At 41.8% G+C, this 13451-nt stretch overlaps 1 protein-coding gene across 3 annotated transcripts in view; it reads right to left on the bottom strand.

The window, feature by feature from the left end:
• KIF3B (kinesin family member 3B) overlaps nt 1-12328 on the bottom strand; it is a 55883-nt gene extending 43555 nt beyond the window's left edge. Inside the window, exon 1 of one of the 3 annotated variants that reach the window (XM_036924719.2) lies at nt 12213-12328. The gene's annotated coding sequence lies outside the window, so the exon portion shown is untranslated. Of the gene's footprint in view, nt 1-12036; nt 12174-12212 lie in introns of those variants that run through there. The other 2 variants (XM_057502881.1, XM_036924718.2) reach the window with 2 other exon arrangements.
• Between the last annotated feature and the right edge of the window lie 1123 nt (nt 12329-13451).

The following is a 13451-nucleotide window of genomic DNA, read 5'->3' as shown; positions in this document are numbered from 1 at the left end:
ATGTGTAAAGGAAGATGAGAAAGGCAGTATAAAGTCATGGTTAAAAGAGTGCACTTTAGTGCCTAACAGGTCAGGGTTTCGGTTTCTGCTCTGCCACTTAGTTATAAAATCCTAAGAATGTTACAAAAGTCATAGTTTCTTCTGTAAAATGGGGTTAATAACAACACCTACCTTATAGAACTGTTCTAGGATTAAATAAGCTAATAAATGTTAAATGCTTAGCATAGTGTGAGATACGTAACACACACTCAGGAAATGCAAGTAATATTGATCTCTGGGGGTTAGCTTGCAAGTGAATTTTTTTTTGCTTTCTCTGACCTTTCTGATAGGTGCATGTGTTTTATTTCTTATAAGCAAGCGATGGAATGGCAATAAAACTATTTTTTCTTTAAGGAAAGAAGTCTAGCACCTTTATTTCAGCTTAAGTGTCTTAGGAAGACAGGCTACTTATCTGGAAAGAAACCTAAAAGGTCACAGGTAAGAAGCATGAATAAATTAATGCCTGCCCTGAACTCAAATTGGAGCTGTACATGCCCTGTCATTTGATGACCCAAACAGGCAAACAAAGAAAGCATTTATCTGGGGGAGAAAAGAGGGAAGGTAATCCTTTTTTTATTCAACTGTGAAACATTTATAATACATTCATAAAAAATATATTCAAGTCTAGAGGACACTTCTCTTTCAGAATCAATGTGGGTTTGGGATTTTGCTGTATTTACAGTGTATCAGGAGCTTAATGTGTATTCCTTTTCTAGTCCTCAAAGTCACTTTTGAGGAAGAGCTATTATCCCTATTTTAAAACTGACGATAGGAGGCTCAGAGAAATTAATTTGCTGAAGGTCATTAAGCAATTAAGTGGAACTAGTTAGGATTCAAAACCAGGTTTATCTTATTTAAAAACCCACATACAAACTTAGTTTAAAACACACACCCATACACATGTGTATTAATATACACAGAGATTAAAATTCAAGCTGTTCGCATGAATATCAGTGAACAAGTAATCTTCCCCCTCTCCCTGGGGAGATAGTCGATGCATATGCAAGCATTAATGCATCTGTATTGCTCCCCTACTCTTTTTTAAAACTCAAGCGGAAGTACACTATGCACCATTCTCCATCTTCTAGATCTTGGGAGACATTCTCCCTGACCCCTTTTAAATAGTAGCCTAGATGCCATGGTATGGTTCTCTTATAACATATTTGATTAGTCCCCTGGTGAGGGACCTTCTGATGGTTTCTGGTCTTTTGAGATTACAAATAATGCTGCAGTGATTATCCTGGACATATACCTTTACTACAGGTAGGAGTAATTAGTAGGATCCACTTTTAGAGTTGTAAATGCTATGCATGTTCCTTTCTGAGAGAGATGCCATCCTACCCCTTCCCGAGCTGTCCCATTCATCCTCCTCCAACAGTGTACCCCATGCTCACATGACCCCGACATACAGAGCTCGGGCTCTGAACCACCACTAAGCTATGAAGCTGGAAGAGACTTCCTGCCAGGAACTCCTCCCTCCATGTACTAACCCAGGAAAGAAGTGAAGTGGTTTCTCTGCTAAAAATTTACACTCTGATCTAAGAGACTTAATCAATCACATAAAACATTTGGCCCTTGATTAGGGCCCTTTTTTCAATGTTCACTCAAACTAATTGTTAATAATGTATGGGACCACCAAGGAAATCTGAATACAGGATATTAGACTGTGTTAAGGAATCATTGTCACTTTTTTAGGTGTGAAGATTGAATTTTTTTTCAGAAGGTTTTTACTTTTAGAGATACATACAGAAGTATTTTCAGATAAAGTTATATGCTGCCTGGGATCAAAATAATCAAGGGTGGGTGGGGTGGGTGGGAGGACAGAGATGACATAGAATTGCCCTGTGCTGATAATAGCTGGATCTGGGTAATGGGTCCATAGTCCATTATACTATTCTATTTTTATGAATGCTTGAGATTTCCCTTCCTTCTTTCCTTCTTTCCTTCTCTCTCTCTTTTATTTTATAGAAATCTTAATTGCAGCAAAATAAATAAATAAATAAAATGTACCTTCTTGGAAGAATAAAGCAGGGGGAATTACACCACATAAGTCACAGTAAGTCACAGTAATCAAGATAATTTGGTACTGGCACAAGAACAGACCCACAGACCAGTGGAAAAGAATAGAGAGCCCAGATATAAACCCAAGCATATATGGTCAATTACTAAACAATAAAGGAGCCATGGACATACAATGGGGAAATGACAGCCTCTTCAACAGCTAGTGTTGGCAAAATTGGACAGCTACATGTAAGAGAATGAAACTGGATTATTGTCTAACCTGATACACAAAAGTAAACTCAAAATAGATCAAAGACCTGAATGTAAGTCATGAAACCATAAAATTATTAGAAAAAAACATAGGCAAAAATCTCTTGGACATAAACATGAGCAACTTCTTCATGAACATATCTCCCCGTGCAAGGGAAACAAAAGCAAAAATGAACAAGTGGGACTATATCAAACTAAAAAGCTTCTGTACAGGAAAGGACACCATCAGTAAAACAAAAAGACATCCTACAGTATGGGAGAATATGTTCATAAATGATACATCTGATAAGGGGGTGACATCCAAATTATATAAAGAGCTCACGCATCTCAACAAACAAAAAGCAAATAAGCCAATTAAAAAATGGGCAGAGGAGCTGGACGGACACTTCCCCAAAGAAGAAATTCAGATGGCCAACAGGCATATGAAAAGATGCTCCACATCCCTAATCATCAAATAAATGCAAATTAAAACAATGAGATATCACCTCACACCAGTTAGGATGGCCAACATCCAAAAGACAAACAACAACAAATGTTGGTGAGGATGCGGAGAAAGGGGAAACCTCCTACACTGGTGGGAATGTAAATTAGTTCAACCATTGTGGAAAGCAATATGGAGGTTCCTCAAAAAACTAAAAATAGAAATACCATTTGATGCAGGAATTCCACTCCTAGGAATTTACCCAAAGAACACAACTTCTCAGACTCAAAAAGACATATGCACCCCTATGTTTATCGCAGCACTATCTACAATAGCCAAGAAATGGAAGCAACCTAAGTGTCCATCAGTAGATGAATGGATAAAGAAGATGTGGTACATATACGCAATGGAATATTATTCAGCCATAAGAAGAAAACAATCCTACCATTTGCAACAACATGGATGGAGCTAGAGGCTATTATGCTCAGTGAAATAAGCCAGGCAGAGAAAGACAAATACCAAATGATTTCACTCATATGTGGAGTATAAGAACAAAGAAAAAACTGAAGGAACAAAACAGCAGCAGACTCACAGAACCCAAAAATGGACTAACAATTACCAAAGGGAAAGGGACTGGCAAGGATGGGTGGGAAGGGAGGGATAAGGGGTAAAAAGGGGCATTACAATTAGCACACATAATGTAACGTGGGCGGGGGGGTCACGGGAAAGGCAGTATATACAAAAAAGACAAGTAATGATTCTATAGCATCTTACTATGCTGATGGACAGTGACTATAATGAGGTACATTGGGGGAACTTGATAATAGGGGGAGCCTAGTAACCATAATGTTGTTCAAGTAACTGTACATTAACAATATAAAAAAATGTACCTTTTTAACCATTTTTAAGTATACAGTTCAGTAATGTTAACTATATTTACATTGTTGTACAACAGATCTCTAAAACTTTTTCGTTTTGCCAAACTTTAACTCTATATCCATTAAACAACTTCCCATTTCCCCTCCTCCTCATCCCCTGGAAACCACCATTCTACCTCAAGATTCATCCGTGTTATAGCATGTGCCATGGTATTTTTTAAGGCTAAGTAATATCCCATTGTATGCACACACCACATTTTCTCTATCCATGGATCTATTCATGGATATGTGGGCTACTTCCACCACTTGGCTACTATGAGTAACACTGTAGTGAACATTGGTATGCGCAAAGACTCTCATTTTAATCAGACTGCCACCATCTACCTTTAAAAGAGGGAGGCAGCATGGAATAACAAAAAAGAGATTTGGACATGCTTGGGACAGGAACATGTCCTACCATTCCCAGCTTTGGGACTCCATGCAAATCCTTCACCCTGACTCTATTTCCCCATCTGTAAAATGGGAATGCCATCAATACCCTGCTCCTTGGGGCTGTGTGAGGATTAGAGGATAAGCACGTTAGTGCCTGGCCCACAGGTGTTTCTGCCCTGACCCAATTTACAGGAGAAAAAGCCTGAAACTTGGAGGGAAATAACATGGCACACTGAGTTAATAAGTGGCAAAGTAAGCAGAAACCAAGTCTATCTGGCTCCAAAGTCCATGGCCTTTTTCCACACCAGCATGTCCTAACTATCAGTCATCCAACTGTCACTTCTCAATTTTTACCATATCTGTGCACCACCTGTACTATTATTTACTTGAGGTTTTTCTTTAGATCTACTTCCTTTTAGCACAAATTTATTTTTAAAAGAAACTTTATGCACTACCATGAATGGGAAAACAGTATCATTCGTTGTAAATAAAAGGAAACTGTGAAAATAAATATAAGGACACACAACTGTGTCACTAAATTCCGAGATACTGTAGCTTACTTGGGCCTCCCAATCTCTCTTAGTTTCAAAGTGAGTTTAGCAAGTGGTAAGGCACAAACTGGGACCAAACAAACATTCTCTTTGACATAGAATCAAAAGAGTTTAAAAGGAAATCACTCTCACCATGCCATTCAACATAATTCAGGATGTTGGGTTTCAGTGTTACCTAAAATCTTCAGTTCATGGAATTTGTATTACATTTGTCTGTGTAATCTGTATTAATTACACACATGTAATCTGTGTATATGTTAATGCTGGAGAAACTCGGCCTACGTAGGCTACCTCTATAGTAAACAGTTCCCAAAGTCACTCAAGCAAAATTTCCTATAAATCACTGGATTTATTTCAGTAATATGATGAGATAAATACTTTTAAAAATCCCTCTCAAAAAACAAAAATCCTCTCCAAAAGTCCACCAAAACTGTCATGGTTCACTGTCCAATTCCATAATGATATGCTTGTTCTCAGAGCTCAAACAGCACATAAAACCAGTAATGTACATACAATATTTCTGCTTAATGTCACCAACCAACAGCTTACTCAGACAATGAAAGGCTTAAACGCTAAAGGTCCATGTTTTAGGTCCTACTCAGAGAATTCTGCATCAAAAAGAAAAGATTAAGAAGCAGCAAAGAAGGCTGAGAACACTGTTAAAGGACACCTTATGGTATCTAAATGACATCTCAATAAAGCTATTTTATTCAAGGTACTTTTAGAAGATCCTAATTAATTTTAAGAAGGAAAATATACAGCTCTCCTTTAGAATTTTTTAAGTTCTAACTTGTCCTGAACCATTTATTTCAAACTGTTCCCTTACAAGGTTGAGAGACAAGCAAAGACGGACATGTGGGCTACCTTCACCTTTTGGCTACTATGAATAATGCTGTAGGGAACATATACGTGATCATACGCAGCACTATATGTGATTATAAAAAGCTGGAAACAAATGCCCAATGCTGCGGGAAGTTTAGTAGTTCAGACTTATTAAACATGGGAACATGGGAAAATGGTTATGAAATGTTAAGTGAACATTTCCAAATACAAAATGGGAGATACATTTTGAACGTATCTATCTAAAAATATATCTCTAAGTGGATTAAGTAAGCTGAAACTGAGTTAGGATACCATTTTCACAGGTAAGTCCTCCCCACCAAAATGTAATATTGTCTGCCTTTTCAACTCCATTTAGACACTGCCTTGTTAAAAACACTACTTAAGGAGGCTCCCTTTATAATAAAAAATCTTTAACAATTAAAGGATCTGGTTTAAAGAAATCATCAGAAATGCAGACAAAGGTTTATGCAAATATAATCATCAAGATGTGCTCTGTAGCATCATTTATAACATGAAACTGGCCAAAATGACAATGGAGAAATAGGTAAGAATTATACCCATACGATAAAATATACTTAGGAATATATTTGCTTTTGGACAGTAAGATGTTAATGGTTATTTCTGGGTGGTAAGGCTTAACATGAATCTTAATCTTTTCAGGACTTTCCTCAAAGGAAATTCATTATTTTAATAATCAGGGGAAAAAATCTATTTTTAAAATGCTGGCAACTGAAGAAATAAGGAAGGAAAAACACTATATATTGCTTAGGCTAGAATCTGACTCGTTATTGCAAATCTTGCAAAAACAGTAACTACTTCCACCACGAATTATCTTCTTGTGGTTATCTTAAGTTGGACTGACCTTTTATCTTACCTGGATGGAATCTTTTATGATTTACTAGCTAGATTTTTTTGCTTAGGTTACCAAAACATGTTATAAAGTAATGATTACTGCAATCCACAAGCGGCGGGAGGCTATGCCATGAGCTTTTAGTTTCTGTTCAATTTATGTCACATACAAAAGACCAAAACCAAGCTCTTCCTAAAACCATGTCTGAAGGTGATATGAAGGACCTCAGAGTGGGTAACAGTACGGCAAATCTCAACTCCCACTAATGGATCACAACTTCTATTTCACTTGGACCCATTTCTATTTATGAACTATGTTCAAATATGACAAAATGCAAGTGCTGCAGATATCCTGCCAAAAACTTTAAAAATAAAACCACACCCACCACAATGATCACTGATGCTCTCCAATGCAAACTGATTTAAATAAATCAGCATCCTAAAGTTAGATCTGTGTGTGCGTGTTAAGAGCTTACTGCCTGCAATGTGTCACCGTGATTAACCGGGCCTTACACAGGAACGGTCCAAGCTGCAGTGCAGATGTGTGATGCTGGTAGGACAGCTGATTGTAATCATCTCTGACTGCCAAGAAATAGGCTCTAAAAGCCCCACCCCTGAAGGTCTTGGAGAAAGCCCAGCATGAAGTCACCAAGGAAAAAGAAAACATCACCCAACTCAAAGCTCATTCTTCCAGGCAGGGCTCTAAGAGCCTTGGAAGGCTGACCCATGCCTTTATTTTGCATACAGAGAGACTGAGGGCTAGAGAGGTTGAATTACTTGCCCTAGGACATATAGAGACAGAATTGCTATTAGTATTCCTCCACCCATATCCCATTGCCTTCTCACACCAGAATTTCCTGTGATGGCACAGGCCTTGACCAAGAAATCTTCCTAAGCTTCTGGGGAGATAAGATGTTGAAAGGAAAGCAATGAGCCTACAGGACAGAGAGGGGAAACTGAGGCAATACAAAATGGAATCTTTTGCAACTAGGCAGTGAGTGATACAGGGCTTTAGCCACCCTCTTCTTGCCCAGTGTAGATATTATCACCAGAACCAAGAAACAGCTTACGGCTGAATGACTCAGAATACAGGCTCATAGTTCCTACCTGCTTCAGCTGTTTCAGCCCTGAGTTAGACAACTAAGAAGTGTGAGAGGAAGCCTTTCTCACAAATTGGATATCTTTTGCCTATCAGTCAAGTAATGGACACACATAGTTAGATTAAAATAGCTCAAGATTAAAATAGCTCAAGGGTTTTTCCCCCTGATTTCTTCATTCTTTGAAGTCACTTTTTTCATCAGCATTTAAAATAACTCCCCAGGTACAAAGGGAAAGGCCTTTGACAAGACAACAGAGATGTACTGTCCCCCTGAAAAACAGATGAATGAGTGAGTGGTAGAAGGAATAATAGACTTGGAGTCAGCAGACCTGGGGAAGTTATTTGTCTTTTCTATGCCTCTACTTTCCTCTTCTGGAAAGGGGAGCCACGACAGCACCTGTATTGCAGGGTTGCTGTGAGAACTAAATGAGACAGCACGTGAACAGTGCTGCTAACAGTGCTTGGCTCAGTAAGCACATGCTATTCCTATTACTTTCATTATCATTATCAGCAAGCCCTCATTTTGCTACTTATTGCCAAATGAGTGCATTTCAAGTTTTGATGTACACAGGAAACACCCAGGGATCTTGGTAAGATGCAGACTGGTTTGTTAGATCTAGGCTTAGAGTCTCCATTTCCACAAGCTTCCAGGGAAATGGGTGCCTCTGTCATGCAGACCGCACTTTGAGCAGCAAGGATCTATGTAACCCAGCACCTAGCAGGTGCTTATTGACTAAAACGAATGACCTCCGCCATCTCCATGCTTCATATGTAAACAGGGGATAATACATATTCCACATGATCCCAGTTGACTGAACATTAGTAAATGAGAATGCCCAGGAAAGAGCATTCTAAATAGCAAACAAAGCTATCCACTTGGAGGTGGTAGGATTGCCAGTCTTACCATTCACCATGTTGAATTTACAACACTGTAAAGCCTGTATCTACAAGTGCAATTATTAGCATATGTGAAAAGAAGGCTTGAATTCCCTCACTCAGAAGAGATACTCCATTCAAGGATCCTCTAGGAGTTCTTGCAGAACACAACAGCTTCTCAAGGGATTCCCAAGTCAAAGGCTCTGAAACTTTAGAAATGTCATTTGATGGCCAGGGAAAGAACCAGTCTGGCAGGGAGAGTGTGGGCACTGAGAGTGAGCATTGCTAGTGATTCCATTCTGTCTCCCAAAACTGGCTAGCCTCCTCCCAGCCTTCACAGCCAAAATCTCAAGTCAGGACAGCAATGCCAATAGCACAAGACAGATGGGCACTGCCCTGGCTAAGCCTATACCTGCCACTCCACAAGCAAGCAAGAAGCCAGACTGCAAGAAAAGCAGGGTTATGGCTGTCCAAGGCAGAGGCTTCAGTGACATGCCCCTGGCTGTCTTCCTGCAACATAATCTGGGGTCTCCTCCCCAGCCTGTAAGGTCTGATGTTTACACCTGGGCCTCTCCGCACAGGGTTCAGAGTGAACCATAGCTAATTCTCCCTCCCAAGGCGCCTTACCAAAAACTCATTTTAAGACACAGATGGCATCACAACAACTATCTAATTGCTCAGGCCAAAAATCCAAGAGTCACCCATGATTTCTTTGGCTCTTCTCCCCAAACATCTTGCTGGTTCAGCCTCCCAATCCATCCTCTTGTACTCCACTGCCACCACCCTAGAAGGCCACCATCTCCTCTCACCTAGCCTCCTAACTATTCTCCCAGTTGCCATTCTTACACCCCCTAAAATCCACTGACCACATAGAGGCCAAAGTGGTTTTTTCTAAAACAATATAATTATCCTTCTTAAAGCCTTCATTGGCTTTCCACAGCTTGTAGCTCCTTACTCTAGCCTAAGGCCCTACATGATCTGAGGCCTCACCCCCACCCCTCACATTGGCCCACCCCTCACCCCCTACCATCTTGGCTCACCTGCTTCAGCCACTCTGAGCCTTCTTTCAGTTTCAGAACTTATCAAGCCCATTCCCACCTCAGACGCTTTACCCTTGCTGTTCCTTCTGCCACATTTTCAAATTGGCCCCTTCCTGGTAGCAAATCTCAGCAAAAGTGTCACCACCTCAGAGAGGCCTTCTCTGACCAAAGTAGCAGCCCCCAATCCCCTCGAGAAGTTACTCTCTATGACATCACTGTGTGACTGTCTTCACAGTGCTAATTCCTAATCCAAAGTACCTTGCTCATTTATTGGTTTATTTTTCTGTTGCTGCAACTGGAACATAAGCTGCATGAGCGCAGGACCTCATCTACCTCTCTACCATCATATCCCCAGGCTAGAATAGGGCCTGACAGGTACCAGGTGCTCAGCAAATGGGGAGTGAATGGATCTGAGGCAGCATAGGGACAAGAGCGCTCAACTGTGGAGTCAGAGACCTGGATTCCAATGGGAAAGGGGCTACTTACTAGCAGCTTCTTTACCTCAGGTCCCTCAGCTATAAAATGGGGATGTTAATCTGAACTTTACCTTCCTTGCAGGGCTACTGATTAAGACCAAATGAGTGCACCTTAAGCACTCTTGTAAGCCATTAGGCACCACAAAGAAAGCACTGTATTATTAACCAGCACAAGAATAGGCTCTTTCTCAGAGACCCATTAATCAGTGGATGAAAGGGCTTACTTAGAGAGCAAACCAAGGTTTCTAACCCAGGCACCCAACACAAGCCTAGGAACCCAAAAGAAGGGACTTCAATCAATGGCTTTACTCTGAAGCAAGGGCAAACACAAGATATGAACTCATTTCAAATGACAGTAATATGCAAATTAAGTTCTGAGGTCCTCAAAGGATCTGGAGCTGGGACTGATCTCATCCTCCACTGTGATTGGCATAGAGCAGCTTAGTCATCATTTACTGAACTGCAAGTCAGGTGACCAAACCCTGATATTCCCCATCAGCTTCCATCTTTATTTGCAACCCATTCTGGAAAGGGTTGCAAACTCCTGGGGCAACCCTGTAATAACAGAGGCATTTATGTAATATTGTGACAGCTACTATTTCAAACTTGCAATGACCTTGTGAGGTTGACAGACCTGGTATTATCAGCACATACCTTAATTTATTCATTCCCCAGCCATAAATAGAATATATAGTACAGGTGCTGGGGTAAGCCCTAATAACCATAGCTAACACTTATCAAATATGCCAGGCACTTTACACATATTAGGCCCAAATAAACCTTCCAACAGCCATACATGGTGGATACTATTATTTTCCCCACTTTACAGATGAGGAAACTGCAGCACAAAGAGGTGAAGTAAACTGCTCAGTGGCACGCAGCTTGGAAGTGGCAGAACCGAGATTTGAACCAGGAAAGCCTGATTCCATGCTTTTAAAACACTAGCTTGCAGTTGGAATTGCACAATACTGAAAAAGCCTTCAGATACCATTTAGCTTACTCCTTTCATTTTAAAGAGGAGGGAACTGAGGGGTAGAGATGCCCCCTTTTAAGCACTCCAGCTCTTTTTTTGAGGTCTACACTTTGGATGGTATCTATTTAAATGAAGCTTTAAGTAAGATCTTGTTTCCTTGCCACTGGAAGAAAGCCTCTAGCCAAAGAAGATAGAAGTAACAAAAGAATACCGTTGGGGCTTTGTAACAGCTACTGTTGAGAAATCAGAGACATCAGGGTAGGAGGAAGAAAATACAGTATTTACCTGGAAATGTGTCCAGCTCTATCACTTAACAGGTATAAGATTCTTAGGCAAGTCATTCACTTTTCTGAGCGTCAGTTTCCTCTGAGGAAACTGAAATGGGGGTAACATCACCACCTACCTGGCAAAGGCTATGTGAAGATTAAATGAGATAATGTGCCTGAAAAGTGTTTCTTAATCATATACTTACATGTAACTAGTACATTTTAAGTACTTTCCAAAAGTCATAAGATACTCCTTTTCTTCCAGAGGAGTCAACAAAGAAGGCCCAAGTAGAACCTCAGCCACCTACAAGAACTTGACCTCGGGGTTTCCCCGACTAGGGCTACTTGCAGAAGTCCACACCACCTCCCTTGCTTTGCTCTGAGCAGATGGAGAAGTAAAACTGGGGTTAGAGGGATGTCAACAGTGGGAGGAAAATCCGTATGAGCTGGCGCTCTATACACCTGTATCCTTCCTATCTCAAAGCCATCTCCTTCTGGAAGTCTTGCTCAAACCACCCACCGGCCTCATAATAGCTTACTGAACTATTGAACTTACTGAACCAAGCTAGCTGTCTAATAGAATTCCACACTTGCTCATTAACCCATTATACAGATAAAGAAAAGAAGGCTCAGAGGTTAATTTGTCCCAGGCCACACAATTACTAGAGATGCAGAGTCTCAAACTCAAGACACTCAGACTTAAAACTGGACTCTTGGCCCCCAAGTTAGGGTGCCCTAAGAATTCTCCCTCTAGCTACTTAGGGAACATTCAATGGCTCCTCTTCTTAACTACTATGAGCCGCCATGTGTAAGGACCCCCTTGCGCAAGCAGGTCAACTAAGGCCAGAGGGTAAGGGACTTGCCCAAGGTCACCCAGTGAGCCGGGCCAACGGCGAGGTACAGACCCCCACGCTTTCGCTTCCCTGCCTCCTTCCCGGGCTATGGCCCTGACCACCGTCCCAGAACCCCCAGATGGACCCCCAACCCCTCGAGCATGGATCTGAGGGTGGGGTCGTACATACGCCGGGGGGAAGAGGGGCGAGGCGGCGCGGACGGCCGGAGGATGCCCGGGAGGCAGGGCAGAGGATGCTCCGTTCGCGGAGCGGCCACGCCAGGCAGCGGCGCGGACGCGGGAAGATCCCAGACGGCGGGAGGGATCAGCCCTGCCCCGCGGCGCCCGGGCCCCACCCCGACTCACCTGCGGCCGGAGCCGAGAGCGGTTGGCGGCAGCGGCGGCGGCAAACCCGGGGTTCAGCCATTCCCCGCTGCCCCGGATGGGGAGAGACAGTGGCGGCTCACTTCCTTAGCAACCCGGCTCGGCGACCTACTTCCTTAGCAACCGGTGTCAATTTCAATAACTTTATTGGGACACGGGTGGCGGACAGGGGAAGCCTGCGGGGCAGTAGGGGCCCAGCACGCGTCGTTCCTATCAACCACCTAACACATGTGAGACGAGTGAGACGTGACCTGACTCCACCCTCTGGCATCTCGTGCCTCGGCTTCCACATCTGTAAAATGGACCGCACTGCCTTGGTCGTGCCATTCTATACGTTTGACCTTTCCCAAAACATTTTCACATCCGTTAACTGACTTGCCTCAAACTGCTACTGAGACGGCTCCCATTTAGGATCCACCCAGTCACTCAGGGCAAAAAGCTGAGGAATCATTCTTGTTTCCTCCTTCACTTCCAACATCCAATTTGTCAGTATATCTTAGTCTACCTCTCAAATATTTCTCCTGTCTATCCACCTTTCTCTGTCTTCAGTGCCACTCTACCAGACCAAGATGGTGTCCCCTCGTTTCTAGAAGATCTGCAATACTTGGTCTCTGCTTTTCTACTCTTTTCTCCAGCCCTGCCCTGCCTGCTAATCATGTTCCACAAGGCAGCGAGAGTGACCATTTTAAAAAGTAAAATATCAGGTCCTCATTCCTTGCTTAACATCTTTTAATGGAATTCCAATACTCTTAGAATAAAATCCAAAACCCTGACTTTCTGCAAAATCGCTCTCTGTTCCAGCCACACTGGCCTGGAAGGCCAGGCTCCATCCCTATATAAGAATTCATACCTGCTCTTATCCACTAAACAGAAGCTCCATGAGAGCAGGGCCTTTTTTAAAAAATTGAAGTATAATTGATGTACAATATTATATTGACTTCAAGTGTACAACATAGAGATCTCATGCTTTTTGATGGGTTAGTAATATTCCATTGTGCATATGTATCACATTTTTATCCATTCATCTGTTGATGGACACTTAGGTTGCTTCCGTATCTTGGTTATTATAAATAATCCTGCAGGAAACATAGGAGTGTGTATATTTTCAAATTTGTGATTTATCTTTGGGTAAATTCCCAGAAGTGAAATTACTGGTTGTACTGGAGTTCTGGTTTTAGTTTTTTTGAGAAACCTCCATACAGTTTTCCGTAATGGGTTGCA

This window comes from Manis pentadactyla, chromosome 5 (genome assembly GCF_030020395.1).
Source record: "Manis pentadactyla isolate mManPen7 chromosome 5, mManPen7.hap1, whole genome shotgun sequence".
NCBI classification, from domain to species: domain Eukaryota; kingdom Metazoa; phylum Chordata; class Mammalia; order Pholidota; family Manidae; genus Manis; species Manis pentadactyla.
This window is presented reverse-complemented; position numbering and strand designations above follow the sequence as displayed.